Raw genomic sequence first — 14,147 nt, 5'->3', positions numbered from 1 at the left:
ACATACAGTTTGTATCTGAAAAAGCTTTTATACTGATAAAAAAGGTCACTCTTACTCATAATAGCAAAATTGTAAATTAAAACTAATTCTGAGATCTTTTCCTTTAACTCATAAGATTTCCTTTAACTCATAAGAAAATCTACCATAGTGGAGGAATACAAATGCATATATGTTTTGATCAAATAATACCAACTAAGGAAAATTATTGTATAGATACCTTCCACTCATTATGTGAAATAACACATAAAGAACATTACTCATTCCATTATGAGAAAAGATTAGAAGCAACTAAATATCTATCATTAGTGAATTCAATGAATAAATTGTATTTATTTAATAAATAAAATGTAATAACAGAATCAAACACTTTGCAGTATAATAAGAGACCACAGGGACACTATGTATTGATATGGAATGCTAATATATTGTTTAGCGAAAAAATATATAGAATCATTATGTAGAGTATCTTACAATATACATAAAAGAGGGAGACCAGGTATGATGACTCACATCTGTAATCCCAACATTTTGGGAGGCTGAAGCAGGAGGATCACTTGAGACCAGGAGTTAGAGAACAGCCTGGGCAACATAGTGAGAAAAAAATGTTTTAAAAAATTAACTAGATGTGGTGGTGAATGCCTGTAGTCCCAGCTACTCAGGAGGCTAAGGTGGGAGAATCACCTGAGCCCAGGTCTTACTCTGGGAGGCAGAACAAGACGCTGTTTTTGTTTGTTTGTTTGTTTCTTTGTTTTATAAAAGGAAACAAGAAGGAATATATATTTGTACTGTAATATTTTATACATGAAAAATAGGGGGTCAGATAAATAAGGAACGGGTAAGTAGTTAGCTATCTAGGGGAGGGGATGGGAACTTGGTGGGTGTAAGACAGTGGGTGGGAGAAACAGGAAGGAAACTTTTCACAAGACACTTTGTCATATTTTATTGTGTTTGAACTGCATAAATATAGCACATATTCAAAAATCTAAAGATTTTGGAAAATCCCTATCAAAAGTCATGGGAAATGTATGTTTTTGAGTAGAAAGTATCCCAGACAGTCTTATATCCCTTATTCTTGCTGTGGAGTTTCAGAATCAATTCTATTACTTACCAGTTTCGCTAAAAATGAAACTGAAACTCTGAATACTTCTCATATACTTAGTCCTAAAAATGGACTCGGGAAAAAACTCAGAAAAAAAACCTTCTCATGATAATTTTCAATATTGATTTTTGTTGCTTTACAGAATTTCAAAGTTTTAGATTACACTTAAACATGTACTATTTAAAGCCAAACAGACCACTGTTGAAAGATATCCAAACCAAGGCATGTGCTTACGTAACACTGAAGTAATGGCGTCAAAGTAAAATTAATCTTTTTCTCCCATCAAGCTCTCCATGGAATCCAAGAGAGGGGAACGCTATCTCACACAATGATGGAAAAATTTCATCTAAGAAAAGAAGGAATTTTTTTTTTTTTTTGAGACGGAGTCTCGCTCTGTCACCCAGGCTGGAGTGCAGTGGCCCGATCTCAGCTCACTGCAACCTCCGCCTCCCAGGTTCACGCCATTCTCCTGCCTCAGCCTCCCGAGTAGCTGGGACTACAGGCACCCACCACCATGCCCGGCTAATTTTTTGTGTTTTTAGTAGAGACAAGGTTTCACCGTGTTAGCCAGGATGGTCTTGATCTCCTGACCTTGTGATCCGCCCACCTGGGCCTCCCAAAGTGTTGGGATTACAGGCGTGAGTCACCGTGCCCGGCGGAATTATGTTTTCACAGGCAAATCAATAAGATAAAAAGTAACTGTGGTTTACTCGTTTGCCTCTTAGCATCTACTGCTTTGGGTTATCACTTATCTTTGTGCAGGAAGTGAACAAGAAGCAGCTACTAGGTGGCTGAGCTGTGATGAATCTGGAACTGCGTAACTCTGTTCAGGCCCCCCGATTGCTATGCCTCATTCCACAATTACTGATAAAGATCGTAGAGGATGTCAGCCCCATGGGAGAGTATTAGAGACTTTTTTTTAGGGAATACATGCTCAAAATTTACACATAATTTATCTTCACTAAATATTTCCTTTCTAAATTTATAGAGTAAAATATTAGTAAAAATCTCAAGATGGATTCATGTTGGGTGTTTTCTTCTTGAAAGAGAAAAGACCTTCTTTAAGATTAACACCTTCAGGATCCTCCAACCAGAAGGACCAGAACAGGTGGTTTGAGTCAATGAATAAATGCTATCACATAGGGGTCTTTAAATGAAATTAGCCTGGGATATTTTATTTCTCTCTACCAAGTAAGTTACTGAGTAATAATAATAACCAACACATACACAGAACATTCTAAGTACCACGTGCTATTCTGAGAAGTTGCACTTTCATTTAACCCTCATAACTGCATGATGTGAGTTCTCTTATTATCTTTATTCTGCAAATAAAGAAACTGAGACACAGAGAGGTTAAGGAACATGTCCAAGATCAAACGGCTAAAAAGTAGTGGAGCTGGGATTCAAATCCAGGTAGCTTGTTTAGCACTACTCAGTGTTGCATATTATGTATCACTTTGTATAATCCCTCACCTAGGATTTAATTTAAAAAGCAATTTTTCTGTCTAAAGTAAAGCTTTCAAATTCTGAAGTTAGATAGATAAGGGTTCACTTATTAAGTCATTCTAATATTGATTCATTCAGTATATATTATAATCCTACTAAGTAACAGGCTAAGTAATAGCAAAAGTAGACATAGCTTCTGCTATCTTAAAATTTAAAGTCTAACAAGGAAGTACACTTAAATCAAATAATTGCAAGTAAATATAAAATTACAAACTCTTATAAGAACTATGAAGGAAAGATTCAAAATGTTATGATAAGATTTTATAAAAAAAAGCATGTAAGAGGTGTATGTCCTAGTTGAGGGTGGTGGTTCTGAGGAGATGACCTTTGAACTAGAATTACTAATTTAGGGTTCTTTGTTTTATATTTTGTTTTGAGACAGGGTCTTGCTCAGTAGCCCAGGCTGAAGTGCAGTGGCACAATCTCGGCTCACTGCAACCTCTGCCTCCTGGATTCAAGCGATTCTTATGCCTCAGCCTCTTGAGTAGCTGAGATTACAGGCACTTACCATCACACCCAGCTAATTTTTGTATTTTTTAGTAGAGATGGGATTTCACAATGTTGGCCAGGCTGGTCTCGAACTCCTGGCCTCAGGTGATCTGCCCACCTCGGCCTCCCAAAGTGCTGAGATAACAGGTGTGGGCCACCATGCCCAGCCTTAGGGTTCTTGAGTTAACATTACTAAACCTTAATTCCCACCTATGAAACAAGGGTAATGGATTGTCCTAAAGTCTTAGCAACATAATAAATGCAAAGAGGTTATCCCAGCACTTTGTAAGTACTTAGTAAATGATAGTCATTGGCTTTGTGATATTATTTTTCTCTTTGCCCCTTGACAGGTATCCAATTAGAGAACAGGATACAAGAAACATGAAAATTGAGCATAATAGCCATCATAACATTAGAAAGGATGGGGGCAGGAAGAAAATATTTTAAAAACACTATGCATTTTAATTTGTAAAAAACAGAGTGATTCCAACGGATTTAAAATTTTTAATAGAGTTAGTAAAATAAGCAGTAACCAAGTGGGAAAATAAATGCACATGGGAAATTTAATTATTCATTAATGTTTTTCTGGCATTTCCAGAATTTTGCCATGATATTGATTGTGTCTACGGAGAGTATGTTTTTCTGTGTTTTTAAGTATTTCTTTCAGTGTTATTCCTGGATTGACTGAAGAATATGCTCTGACTTTCACCCATAGCTTAATATTGCAGCACGTAGGAGAAAAGGTTAGGTCGTCTGTAGTGGGTGTAAAGGCCAGTGGAGGTGGGCATTGAGAAGCTATAGCTCTAAGGAAGATATTTCAGAGCGAATATGTGGATCACAGAGGGTTTCCAACCTGATTGTTCTCTGCTTCAGCCCTGAGAACAAGATGGAAAGCCTTTTGTATCTTCATAAAAACTTATTTACTCCTTCCTGAAATGTGAGGTATCTCTGGAAGAATTTCCCTGGGGATAGGTTAAGTCCTGCTACATTTTTTCTCCCAGAAATTTGCTTATGCTTCCTTGGGGAGAGCACTTCAAAGGTACAGAGGACACTTCAAAAGGCCCGGAGCCTCATCCATGACTGGTGTAAACTGATTGAGGTATGTGCCCTGCAAATTCCATGAGTACACAGGCAGGCCAGCAGGTAGGCGGGATGCTCCTGGGGAAAGGGCTGTGCTGATGTGGACCTGAGCACATTCTTATCCAGAATCCAAACTCCACCCCTCTTGATCTAGGGGAGGAGAGAGGAACTGTGGACAGGAAGGGCAGTAGAGAGTGGGGGCATGAATCTGTCCAGGCCACATCTGGACTTTAGCTATTACGCCCTATTTCACCCAGCTGGTTTTGTCCCCACAGAGACAATCACTGCTGCGGCATCTTTCAGGAGTCTGGTTGACTCGGGTACTCTGTAAAAAAGTTCCCTGTCCTTGATTCTTGTACTCTTGAGCACCATCAGCTCTGGAGTTTCCATCAGTAAAACAGTTGCTTTTCTTTGACTGGTCAGTCTAAAGCTAACTAACAAATGTGACTCACATCCTCTCTTTTATTCCTTCTGCGATAAATTCTGAAATATGAAAGGGAGCTATGTTACAATGAAAGTGTGACATTAAGTAATGACAGCCCTAAAAAAATCACCATTAACTATGAATGGAATTGCCATATTCTCTCTAAATGCAAGGGTGTTTTTGTCATCATCAGAGATGAGCACTAGAGATGTCTCATGTTTCCAGGGTGATTCTGAGGGGCTGACTTTTCGTTTAAAAGTTAAGTTTCGTAACTATGATCACATCTTTTCCCATGTAATTAGACAATTGCATCTGACTACTGACTAATGACAACAGTATTTTTGCTCCCTCCTCTTCCAAGCACACCCACAGACCCACAGACTCCAACTTAAGGATAGTTCAACTTCAAAGTTTTCAAATTTACAATGGGTTTGTCAGGAAGTATCAATGTATTTTCTATTTATGATATTTTTTACTTATGATGGGTTAATTGAGATGTAACCCCATCATAAGCTCCTGAGGAGGCTCTCCCTGGAGGGATGAGGTGGAGAGTATAAAGACCAGTAAAATAAAAGAGACAGGAATAGAACTTTCCAGGCATAAGGAGGTAATAAATAGAATCACCATGGCAAATCCGGAACAACTAAGAGAGGCTTTTAAAGGCAAGATTGCCTTCTCCAGAAGCTCATTCTTCAAGTCCTCTCCCCACGCAAGCAAAGACAGGCATGCGCTGTGAAAGTTGCATGGGTGAGATACTACTTCATTCAAATTCTTCATCTTAAAACTGCACAGCAAAGAAGATGTCTTTCCCTGCCTAGAATTTAAAAAATGTGTTTTAAAAATACATTTCCTGTGTACCTTTAGTCACTGCATTATTGACCACACCTAGCACATAGTAGGTAGGTAAAGGGTTGTTGGATGACATATATAACGTATGGAACACCCTATGTGTTGCTAATTCCTGCTGCCATCTCAGAAAAGAGCTTGAATTTTTTGTCGGTTTCAAGCAACGAAAGCCCCTTGTCACGCAGCTCTTATGTTTAAGGTCTCCATAAATAGGAAATACCTTCTTGTTTATTTCTTGACCTGTGTGTGACTGCTGTATCTGAAGTTTAGCTCCAGAAATAAAAGAAAAAAAATCCACAAACAATTTTTTTAAAAGGCTCTCCCTCAATGCTGTTTGCTGCCACCCTTTTCCCCCCGCCCCCCCTTGGCTTCCTTCTTTCAGCATGACATCCTCTCAAACGCTACCTGACAGACTGCTGCAATCACCCTGTGAATGTAAGTAATTTCCTTATTGACAGCCTCCCATTCTCTCTGACATCTGCCAGCACTCCTTGACACTTGAATAAGCATTAAGACATTAACAGTCTGGCACAGGTTTAAGGGCTGGAATAGTAATGCTTGGCAGGCCTGCTGCACAAAGCCACATGCAAAGAGACCCCCACTCATTTAACTCTGCTGTCCTTCTGGTTGGAAAATGTGGCAGAGCCCCCAGTAAATGCCGATTATTCGCTTGATTGCTCTGGCATTTCGGTGTCTCCTTAGACAGGCCAGATCATACATTAAAGAAGAAAGGGAAAACACGAAAATGCCTGCTTGTGAGGCAGTGTGAGAAGTGAATGTTAATAAAAAGGCAGGTCTTTGCTCAGTGAGATGAGTTCATATTTTATTTATCTTATTTTAGTTATTGATTTATTTTTTGAGATGGAGTCTTGCTCTGTCATCCAGGCTGGGGTGCAGTGGCGCATCTTGGCTCACTGCAACCTCCATCTCCCAAGGTTCAAGCGATTTTCCTGCCTCAGCCTCCTGAGTAGCTGGGATTACAGGTGCCTGCCACCACATCTGGCTAATTTTTGTATTATTAGTAGAGACGGGGTTTCACCATGTTGGCCAGGCTGGCCTGGAACCCCTGACCTCAAGCAGTCTACCTGCCTCAGCCTCCCAAAGTGCTAGGATTACAGGCATGAGCCACTGTGCCCAGCCAATATTTTAAAGGGATTGACTTCGAATAGAAGCAAAGTAAAGCTCCCCTAACATTACAGAACAATTTGCATCATACTTTCTTCTGAGAATATCAGATTCTTTCCAAATACTGGCTGGCAAATGCCATCTTTGTGCCATGAATTTCTGAAAGCCAGTTTGTGGATCTATACACAGAAAATTATTAGGAAAGAACACCATAATAGTCTTTGTTGCTAGAATTTGTTCACTGCGCAATGGCAAAGCTATTAACATGCTTGATGTGAGTCAGAGAGCTGCTTCCATTCTGTTTTAAGCAGAGCTTGTTTTGGATCAGAAACTTGTAATCTACACAGGTAATGCTGAAGTTAACATCAAAATAAGAGGGACAGAGCTGTTTCTGTGAATGCCACACTTTTTCTTGAGTGAAATATGAGTCAATATGACTGCACTTGGGAAATAAAAGAAGAATTAAAATAGGTCTAACAGAAGGTCAAGGTAGTCTGATGAAAGGGTCAGGAAGATGTTTCCCTTGGGCATATTCTGTGGCTCATGAATCTCCTGACATCTTCTGGGGCTAAGAGCCCACATCTTTCTCATTCCTCCATCTGGGCACTGTTAGGACTGGGGGGTGTCACAGACAATGGTTGCTAGTTGCACAGTGATTCCTTCTGCAGATTGTCTTCATTTTCTTGTTGATTGGTTTGAACCTGGGGTCATTATCTCTGCTTTGCAAATGAAGAAGAGAAAGAAGCTCAAAAAGGACAAGGAACTTTCCCCAAATTGAACAGGTAGTAAGTGATAAAGGCCTAAAATGAACCTGGGTCTTGACTCCTGGGTTGGTGTGTTTTAATCATGTTAACTCCCAGCCCCAGGAAGCTTGGTGAATATTACCAGAGATAGGACATAGCAAATCTGGAAGGACAATGACTACCTGTCCAGGGCCAAAAGAGCTGTCTGTCTATGACCATGATTATGCTGACTAATAAGTATCTGAGCAGAAACAGCAAAATCTGTTCTAATCCACCAAAAGAGGCTGCTGAGATGGGCAGGGTGGCTCCCTTCAGACTGAACTCATTCCTTCATAAGCACGCAGGAGAATCAGGGCCAGCCAAGTGGTCGCTGTGGGAGGAAGATGGGTGGCCAGGGAGAGTGAGAGTTTGTAAACTAAATTAAGTGCCTCTTCTGGGTTTGCTCTGAACCTTGAATGTTTTAAGAGTATGGGCTTTGGAGTCAGGGGGACCCGAGTTCTGCACCTCACTAGCTGCTTAGGCTGGGCTGTTTAGTTAACTAAATCTCATTCTCTTCATTTGTAAAATAGTAATGACAGTCATATCTTCCTCAAAGTCTTGTTGTGACAAGCTGAGATGAGGTTTGTCAAGTGTTCAGCACAGAAAATGCTCAACATCTCCCTCTGGATGTCCAGCAGTTACTTCAAATGCATCCCCCAAGGCAGTTCATCTTCCATGTAATCGTAATAATCACAATAAAAAGCTACTGGGAGCTGTCTGTGTTCTGTGCTTGACACTTATTATCTTATTTAATCCTGCAGTTAGGAATTATTTTTCACTTTTACAGATGGGATAACTGAACCTCATAGAGATTAACCAACCTGCCCAAAGTTTCACAGCTGTTAAACGTCAGACCAGACTTTGAAGCTAGGGTCATCTGATGCCAAAGCCCACTCTGGGCTAAACCACCTTGCCCTTACCAGAGATGAGGCTGCAAACCACAGGAACTTTGATTTTCTTTTTTCCCTTGGTTTCACATTCACACAATGAGGAATTCTTACCCTGCTGTTCTATCTCATGGGGATCTTTTACATCTTGTCCAACCTTTGCATTCACTCTGCCTACCCGACTTCAGTTTTGCATCTGCTGGACACCATGAACTGCTTCTGCATGGTATGAACTGCTTTCTGAATGCCCCTTCTTCCCACCCAAGTCCCTTTCTAGTTCACCTGTACCTACCATAATGCTGCCCGATTAACCCCCTAAAGCCCAGCTTTCATCATGTCCCTGCAGAAAACCTTCAATGACTCCCCACTGTCTGCAGAAAAAAAAAAAAATGATACAGTTAGCCTGGCAATCAAGGTCTGGTTCCTCCACAAATGCACAATTTAGCTTTTCAGTTCTCACTACTTCTTTTATATACTCAGTAGAATGCAGATGCCATGACGACAGAAATGTGTACCCTTTCTTCACTGCGACATTCCCAACACATAGAATAAGGCCCTGTTTATACTAAGTGCTCATTAAATATTTGTTGAAGTATGAACTGAACGATTTTTCACAGCCAAAATTATTGTATTTTCTTCCCACCGTGTTTTACTGTAAAGACATTGAAAGACATGAAATCTTTCTTTTTTTGAAGCTACTGGTATATTTTTTAGAAATGAAGAAAAGCCAAAACAAGATTTTAAAAATTTGATATATTTTCAAAGATAACATTTATCAAATTAATGCTTTTAGTGTCTACAAAACACAATGTCACATAATTGTGCTATTCAGAGATAATTACAGGGTCTATAAAAATATTCATTCCTAGTCAGCACAGGCAGTGTGATCCAGCACTGGAACAGTTTAAAATAGGGTGACAGAGGACGTCTTTAGCATTGCCAGTGTATGCATTACTGAGTTAGGGTATAAACTCTTCTGTGGGCCCTCCTGAATGTGGCCTGGAACTAATGGCTCTGTGGCCCCACCGCATGTCTCCACGCCCTATCTTCATGCATTCCTTTCCTTCCCTTCCATCTGCCCACCTTCATACTCCATCTATCCTTCAAAGACAACTAAATATCTCCCTCCCATCTTTTTCTAGAGCTCTTTCACCAGAATAATTTGCTTGTTCTTCTGGCTTTCCCATAGCAATTTAATTGTAGGTTCATATGTGTTTATGATTTATTCTTTTAGTTATATATCTTTTCACTAGGTTCATGGGAACAGAACCCATCATCTATTTCTGATGTATCTTTGTACCCACTCTCTGCCTACTGCTTTGTATCACGTCATGTCCACAGATGCTCAATATATATTTTTGAATAAATAAATGAATGTGGCAATGTAGGTAAAAATAACAGATGGCTGAAGTCTGGGCATTAGGCATTTGGCTGACTTTACCAGTTGGTGGAGGGAGTAGGGGAGAAGGGAACTGTGTCTGACAGAGGGTTAGCAGATGAAAGGCAGCAAATCATGAAAAGCAGCATGGCCTACTGATTAAGGATCAGTCTTGAGGCTGACTGCTTGGGTTCAGATACTAGCTCTGTCTCTCATTTGTTGTATAAGCTTTAGATAACAGATGATATTTTAACCTACCTAATAGGTTTTGTTGTGAAGATCAGATGAGCTTATAAATGTTAAGTGGTGATTCTCATTGTGGTAGATTGCAATATTGTTTCAAATACTTTGCTACCTTTCATGTTAAAACACACACACACACACACACACACACACACACACACATACAGACACACATCTGTTTTAGCTGCTGTTCTGACTGCTATAGCAAATTTCCATAGACTGGATGGCTTAAAAAAACAAACATTTATTTTTTAAAGTTCTGGAAGCTGTAAATCTGAGATAATGATGCCAGCATACTTGGGTTCTGGCGAGGGCCCTCTTCTGTCCTTGTGTCCTCATATGGCAGAGAGAGGATGACTTCTCCTTGTATCCTCATGGCAGAGAGAGAATGAGAGAGATCTCTTGGGTCTCTTTAATAAGAGCACTAATCTCATTCACGAAGCCCCCACCCCCACGACCTGATCAACTCCCAAAGATCCCACCTTCTAATACTATCACATTAGGGATTAGGATTTTAACATATGAATTCTGGGGGAACAGAAATATTTAGTCTGCTAGTCGGCTACATTATCCCTGGCTACTGTCATGTGACTTGCTGTGTTCCTTTCATTGACATCAGGCTTGGCCATGTGACTTGCCGTGATCAGTGGCATTTGAGTGGAAATGACATATGCCCTGACTGAGCAAAGGCTTTCTGGGCCATTGTGCCCTTTTCTCTCTGCCACAAGAATGACATATCTCAAATAGAGTCTTCTCATTCACCCTGATCCTGCATTGAAGAAGCCATTTGGAGGAGTCTCACCCATCGCAACCACCTACAACCTCTGTTATTGTAAATCACTAAGATTTGGGGGTTATTGCTTAACACAGCCTGGTGAAAGCTGACTAATAACCCAGTGTAAAGAAGTACTCAATCCATGTAAAGCCCTTAGAACAGTGCCTGGAACATAATAAGGGCTCAACAATGATTATCACAGTCAATGCACTGACTTTTGACACACTTCCTAATTTGCACTTGCTTGTCTGAAATTAAAAGCCTCATCCTTGGAGTCTTCCAAATATTCTGTCACAGACAATCATCTGACTAAGAGTTGGAAGGCGTGGGTTCTGGTTCTGACTCTGCCCTGTAACGGTGCTCACGGGACGTGTTCTTTCTGTTTCCTCACAGATAATTGTCAAAGTTCCTTCTAGTTCAAAGAAGTCTCTGAGTCTGCAGACGAGCAGCTGTTGGAACCGTCCACATCAGTAAACAAGTGTTAGCTCTACCAGTCACAAAGCTGGGCGATTTGTGCACCTTAGCTTCTCCATCCTTTTCTTCCTTCAGAGGTTTGTGTTAGGCATTAGCCATTGCCAGTTTTCAAAGAAATGCCATTTTTATAGGCTCCTGCAGCAAGACAATGCTTTTTTTTTTCCATTGAGTTGGGGCGGAAAACTCTTAGCCAGAGGAAAAAGTGGTTCCCTAAAAAAGTGAAATTCATGCTTTACAGGAGTTATGAAAAAATCTTTGGCTAACCAAGTATTCTCTAGCATAAAAGTACCAAAAACAAACAAACAAACAAACAAAAACATGGTACAATCGGAGAAGAAAGCAAGGCTGCCATGGTGAGCAGCGCTCCGGTCTGAGAACCAAAGCCTTGGGTCCCAGCCTGTTTCTGCAGTTAGTCGGCCAGGTGACCTTGGGTAATCACTCATTTCTTTCTATAAGTAATAATAAAGGATCTCCAGATTCCTGTCTAGCACTAGCTAACATTTCATCACTATGACTCCATCAGAGTTAGTTGACAGGGTTGTTTTTCACAGGCTTTAAGTGGCAGTTCTCTTAATTTGCAGAGTAGGGGAAACATAATGAAGAGGGAAATGTTTACGGGGGAAGCCCAGCCCACACTAATCTTCTGAATTGGTAATAAATTTTGATCCTAAAGGAGGAATAAAAGAAAGAACTAGATTTAAAATCATTTAACAAACAAGCATTATATGATTTATCAGAAGAACAGGTAGTCTAGTATCTTTTCCTGCCCATCCTTGGGAATTTTCTATTTCAACTAAGGAGAGCTGATCTCTGCCATATTTCTCCCAGTTCTGTTGCAATGTATCCAAGGCAGGGCTGAGATCAGCCAGAGGTCTGTCAAATAGAGTGTGGGTACCAAAGTTTGCCCATGGATTGATGTATCATTGGTTTCAAAAACCAGGTCCTCCTCCCATCCCAGCACCTTGGGATGACAGGTGCCTACAGTTCCCAAGTCTCTGGCTTCAGTAGAAGAGACAAAGAGTCCAGCTTCCAGGCCCCTCCTTTTCCTCGATTCCCACCATCATCCTTCCTCAGCCTGGCCCACTCTTGCATGTGAGCAGAGATGGCTCCAAGATTGGCTTTGGTAAATATACAATCTAAATAAGAACACAAACTTCAATACAGGTTCCTAGGGAGCCCCTACCCCACTTTAAGTACATATTATCTTTACCACATAGAGATTCTATGATGGTCAGAACTTGTGAAAGCCCACCCCCAGCCTCAGAAGGGCATGTCAGAAGAATGGGTCATGAAGGTGCCCTGTTCGAATCTCCCTGTGGGAGGGCCTATTGAGTGGGACATAGTTGACTCATAGTCTTCAGCTGTTGTACCTTGGATTGACTGCAGCGTTCACTTCCAAGTCACACTTCCCTGGGCTGTCCCAGTCAATGACTCAGTACAGTGGTGGGTGCTAGAGCTGGGCCATTCCTGCCTAAAGGGGGATTCCTTAAATGGGCACCTTTGGTTGAGGGACTCTCCATCAGGCTGGCCACAACTCTCAGAACTGCACTTTGGTCTGAAGCATTTCCTACTCAATCCTTTCTTCTGTTTCTCTTTTCATAGGTCTCAGAGCTGCATCATGGGCTACAGGCTTCCTCCACCTCCTCCAGCTCCCTCCATTTTGTCCTTTATCTTTCACAGGCTCTTCTCTTAGTAAACCACTTGCACATCTAATTCCAGTTGGCATCTGTCTCTTAGAGAAGCAAGGTATGATCCTTTTAAGTCTGTATGCCTGGCCCACTGTATTAGCCAGGGGTCAGAGAAACAGAAGCAATATGATATATCCATATATGTAGATATAGCCTATAGATATGTAGATATATGTGTATGTGCAGATATGTAGATATAGCCTATCAGTCTACAGGATATACATATAGACATACATATAGAGACACACACACACACACACACACACACACACGCTATAAGGAATTGGTTCATGCAATTACAAAAGCTGAAAACTCCCTAGATCTGCATTCAGTAAGCTGGAGACCCAGGAGGGCCAACGTGTAGTTCCAGTCCAAAAGCCACCAGGCTCAAGATCCAAAAGGAGCTTGTGTTTCAGTCCGATTCTGAAAGTCAGAAGGGACTAATGTTCCAGCTCAAGGCAGTCAGGTGAGAGGAGTTCCCGCCCACTCCTGGGAGGGTCAGCCCTTTTGTTCTAGTCAGGCCTTCAACTGATTAAATGAGGCCCACCCACATCAGGGAGGGCAATCTGATTCCCTCCATCTATCAATCAGTTCAAATGTTAATCTCATCCCCAAACACTCACAGACCCATCCAGAATAATGTTTGGCCAGAAATCTGGGAAACCCATGCCCCATTCAAGGAAATGTAGAAAATTAATCATCACACTCACATAGTGTAGCAGTTAATCAGTTAAATCACTTTTGCTGAAGTCATGCATACCAGTCAAGTTCTCATACTGCAAGATGCATTTATGTTTACATCTGTCTCTAAAAAGTCTATGAATGCCTCGAAGGTGGGAATCATGTCTTATTCATTTTTAGATCCTAAATACATAGTAGAAGTTCAATAACTTATATTTATTGAGTTCCTACTATGTGCCATGCACAAGGTGCTAGGGGTATAGCAATAAATGAAACAGGCTAGGTCCTTGTCCTCAGAGACCTTACATTTAGGTAACAGAGAGAAACAAAAATAAAACAATTGAACATACGATATAATGGACCGGTGATAAGTGTGACAAGAGGAGAATAAAGCCCGGCAAGGGGATAGAGAAGAATAGAGAAATATCATTTTACGTAGGTGTTCAGAGAAGGCTTGAATGAATTACTGAATAGATGACAAAAATTATTAATGAAGGTATCAGCAAAGTTGTTCAAGTGTGTTGGGGTAAGCAGAATTCGGAGGCACACAGAACAGAAGAAAGGCCTCCTCCCCACACCAGGGAATCAGCTCAACTAAATTGTTACTTCTCCCAGCCGTGGCTTTGTAGTGTTCTTCTTTGCCTTCATCACTTCTATTTTCACAACTTTT

The 14,147-nt window shown here is 40.8% G+C and overlaps 1 protein-coding gene and 1 long non-coding RNA gene across 3 annotated transcripts in view; one reads left to right on the top strand and one right to left on the bottom strand.

Annotated features, from left to right (window-relative positions):
• RASGEF1B (RasGEF domain family member 1B) overlaps window positions 1–14,147 on the bottom strand; it is a 633,330-nt gene that overhangs the window by 67,819 nt on the left and 551,364 nt on the right. The window lies entirely within an intron of this gene.
• Window positions 11,033–12,819, top strand: LOC134731583 (uncharacterized). Its single transcript, XR_010113989.1, has 3 exons — window positions 11,033–11,185; window positions 12,049–12,231; window positions 12,711–12,819. It is a non-coding gene; the product is annotated as an uncharacterized lncRNA (long non-coding RNA).

Source organism: Symphalangus syndactylus, chromosome 10, assembly GCF_028878055.3.
Source record: "Symphalangus syndactylus isolate Jambi chromosome 10, NHGRI_mSymSyn1-v2.1_pri, whole genome shotgun sequence".
In the NCBI taxonomy this organism is placed as follows: Eukaryota; Metazoa; Chordata; class Mammalia; order Primates; family Hylobatidae; genus Symphalangus; species Symphalangus syndactylus.
Note: the sequence above shows the minus strand (reverse complement) of the source record. Positions and strands in the feature narration are given on the sequence as shown.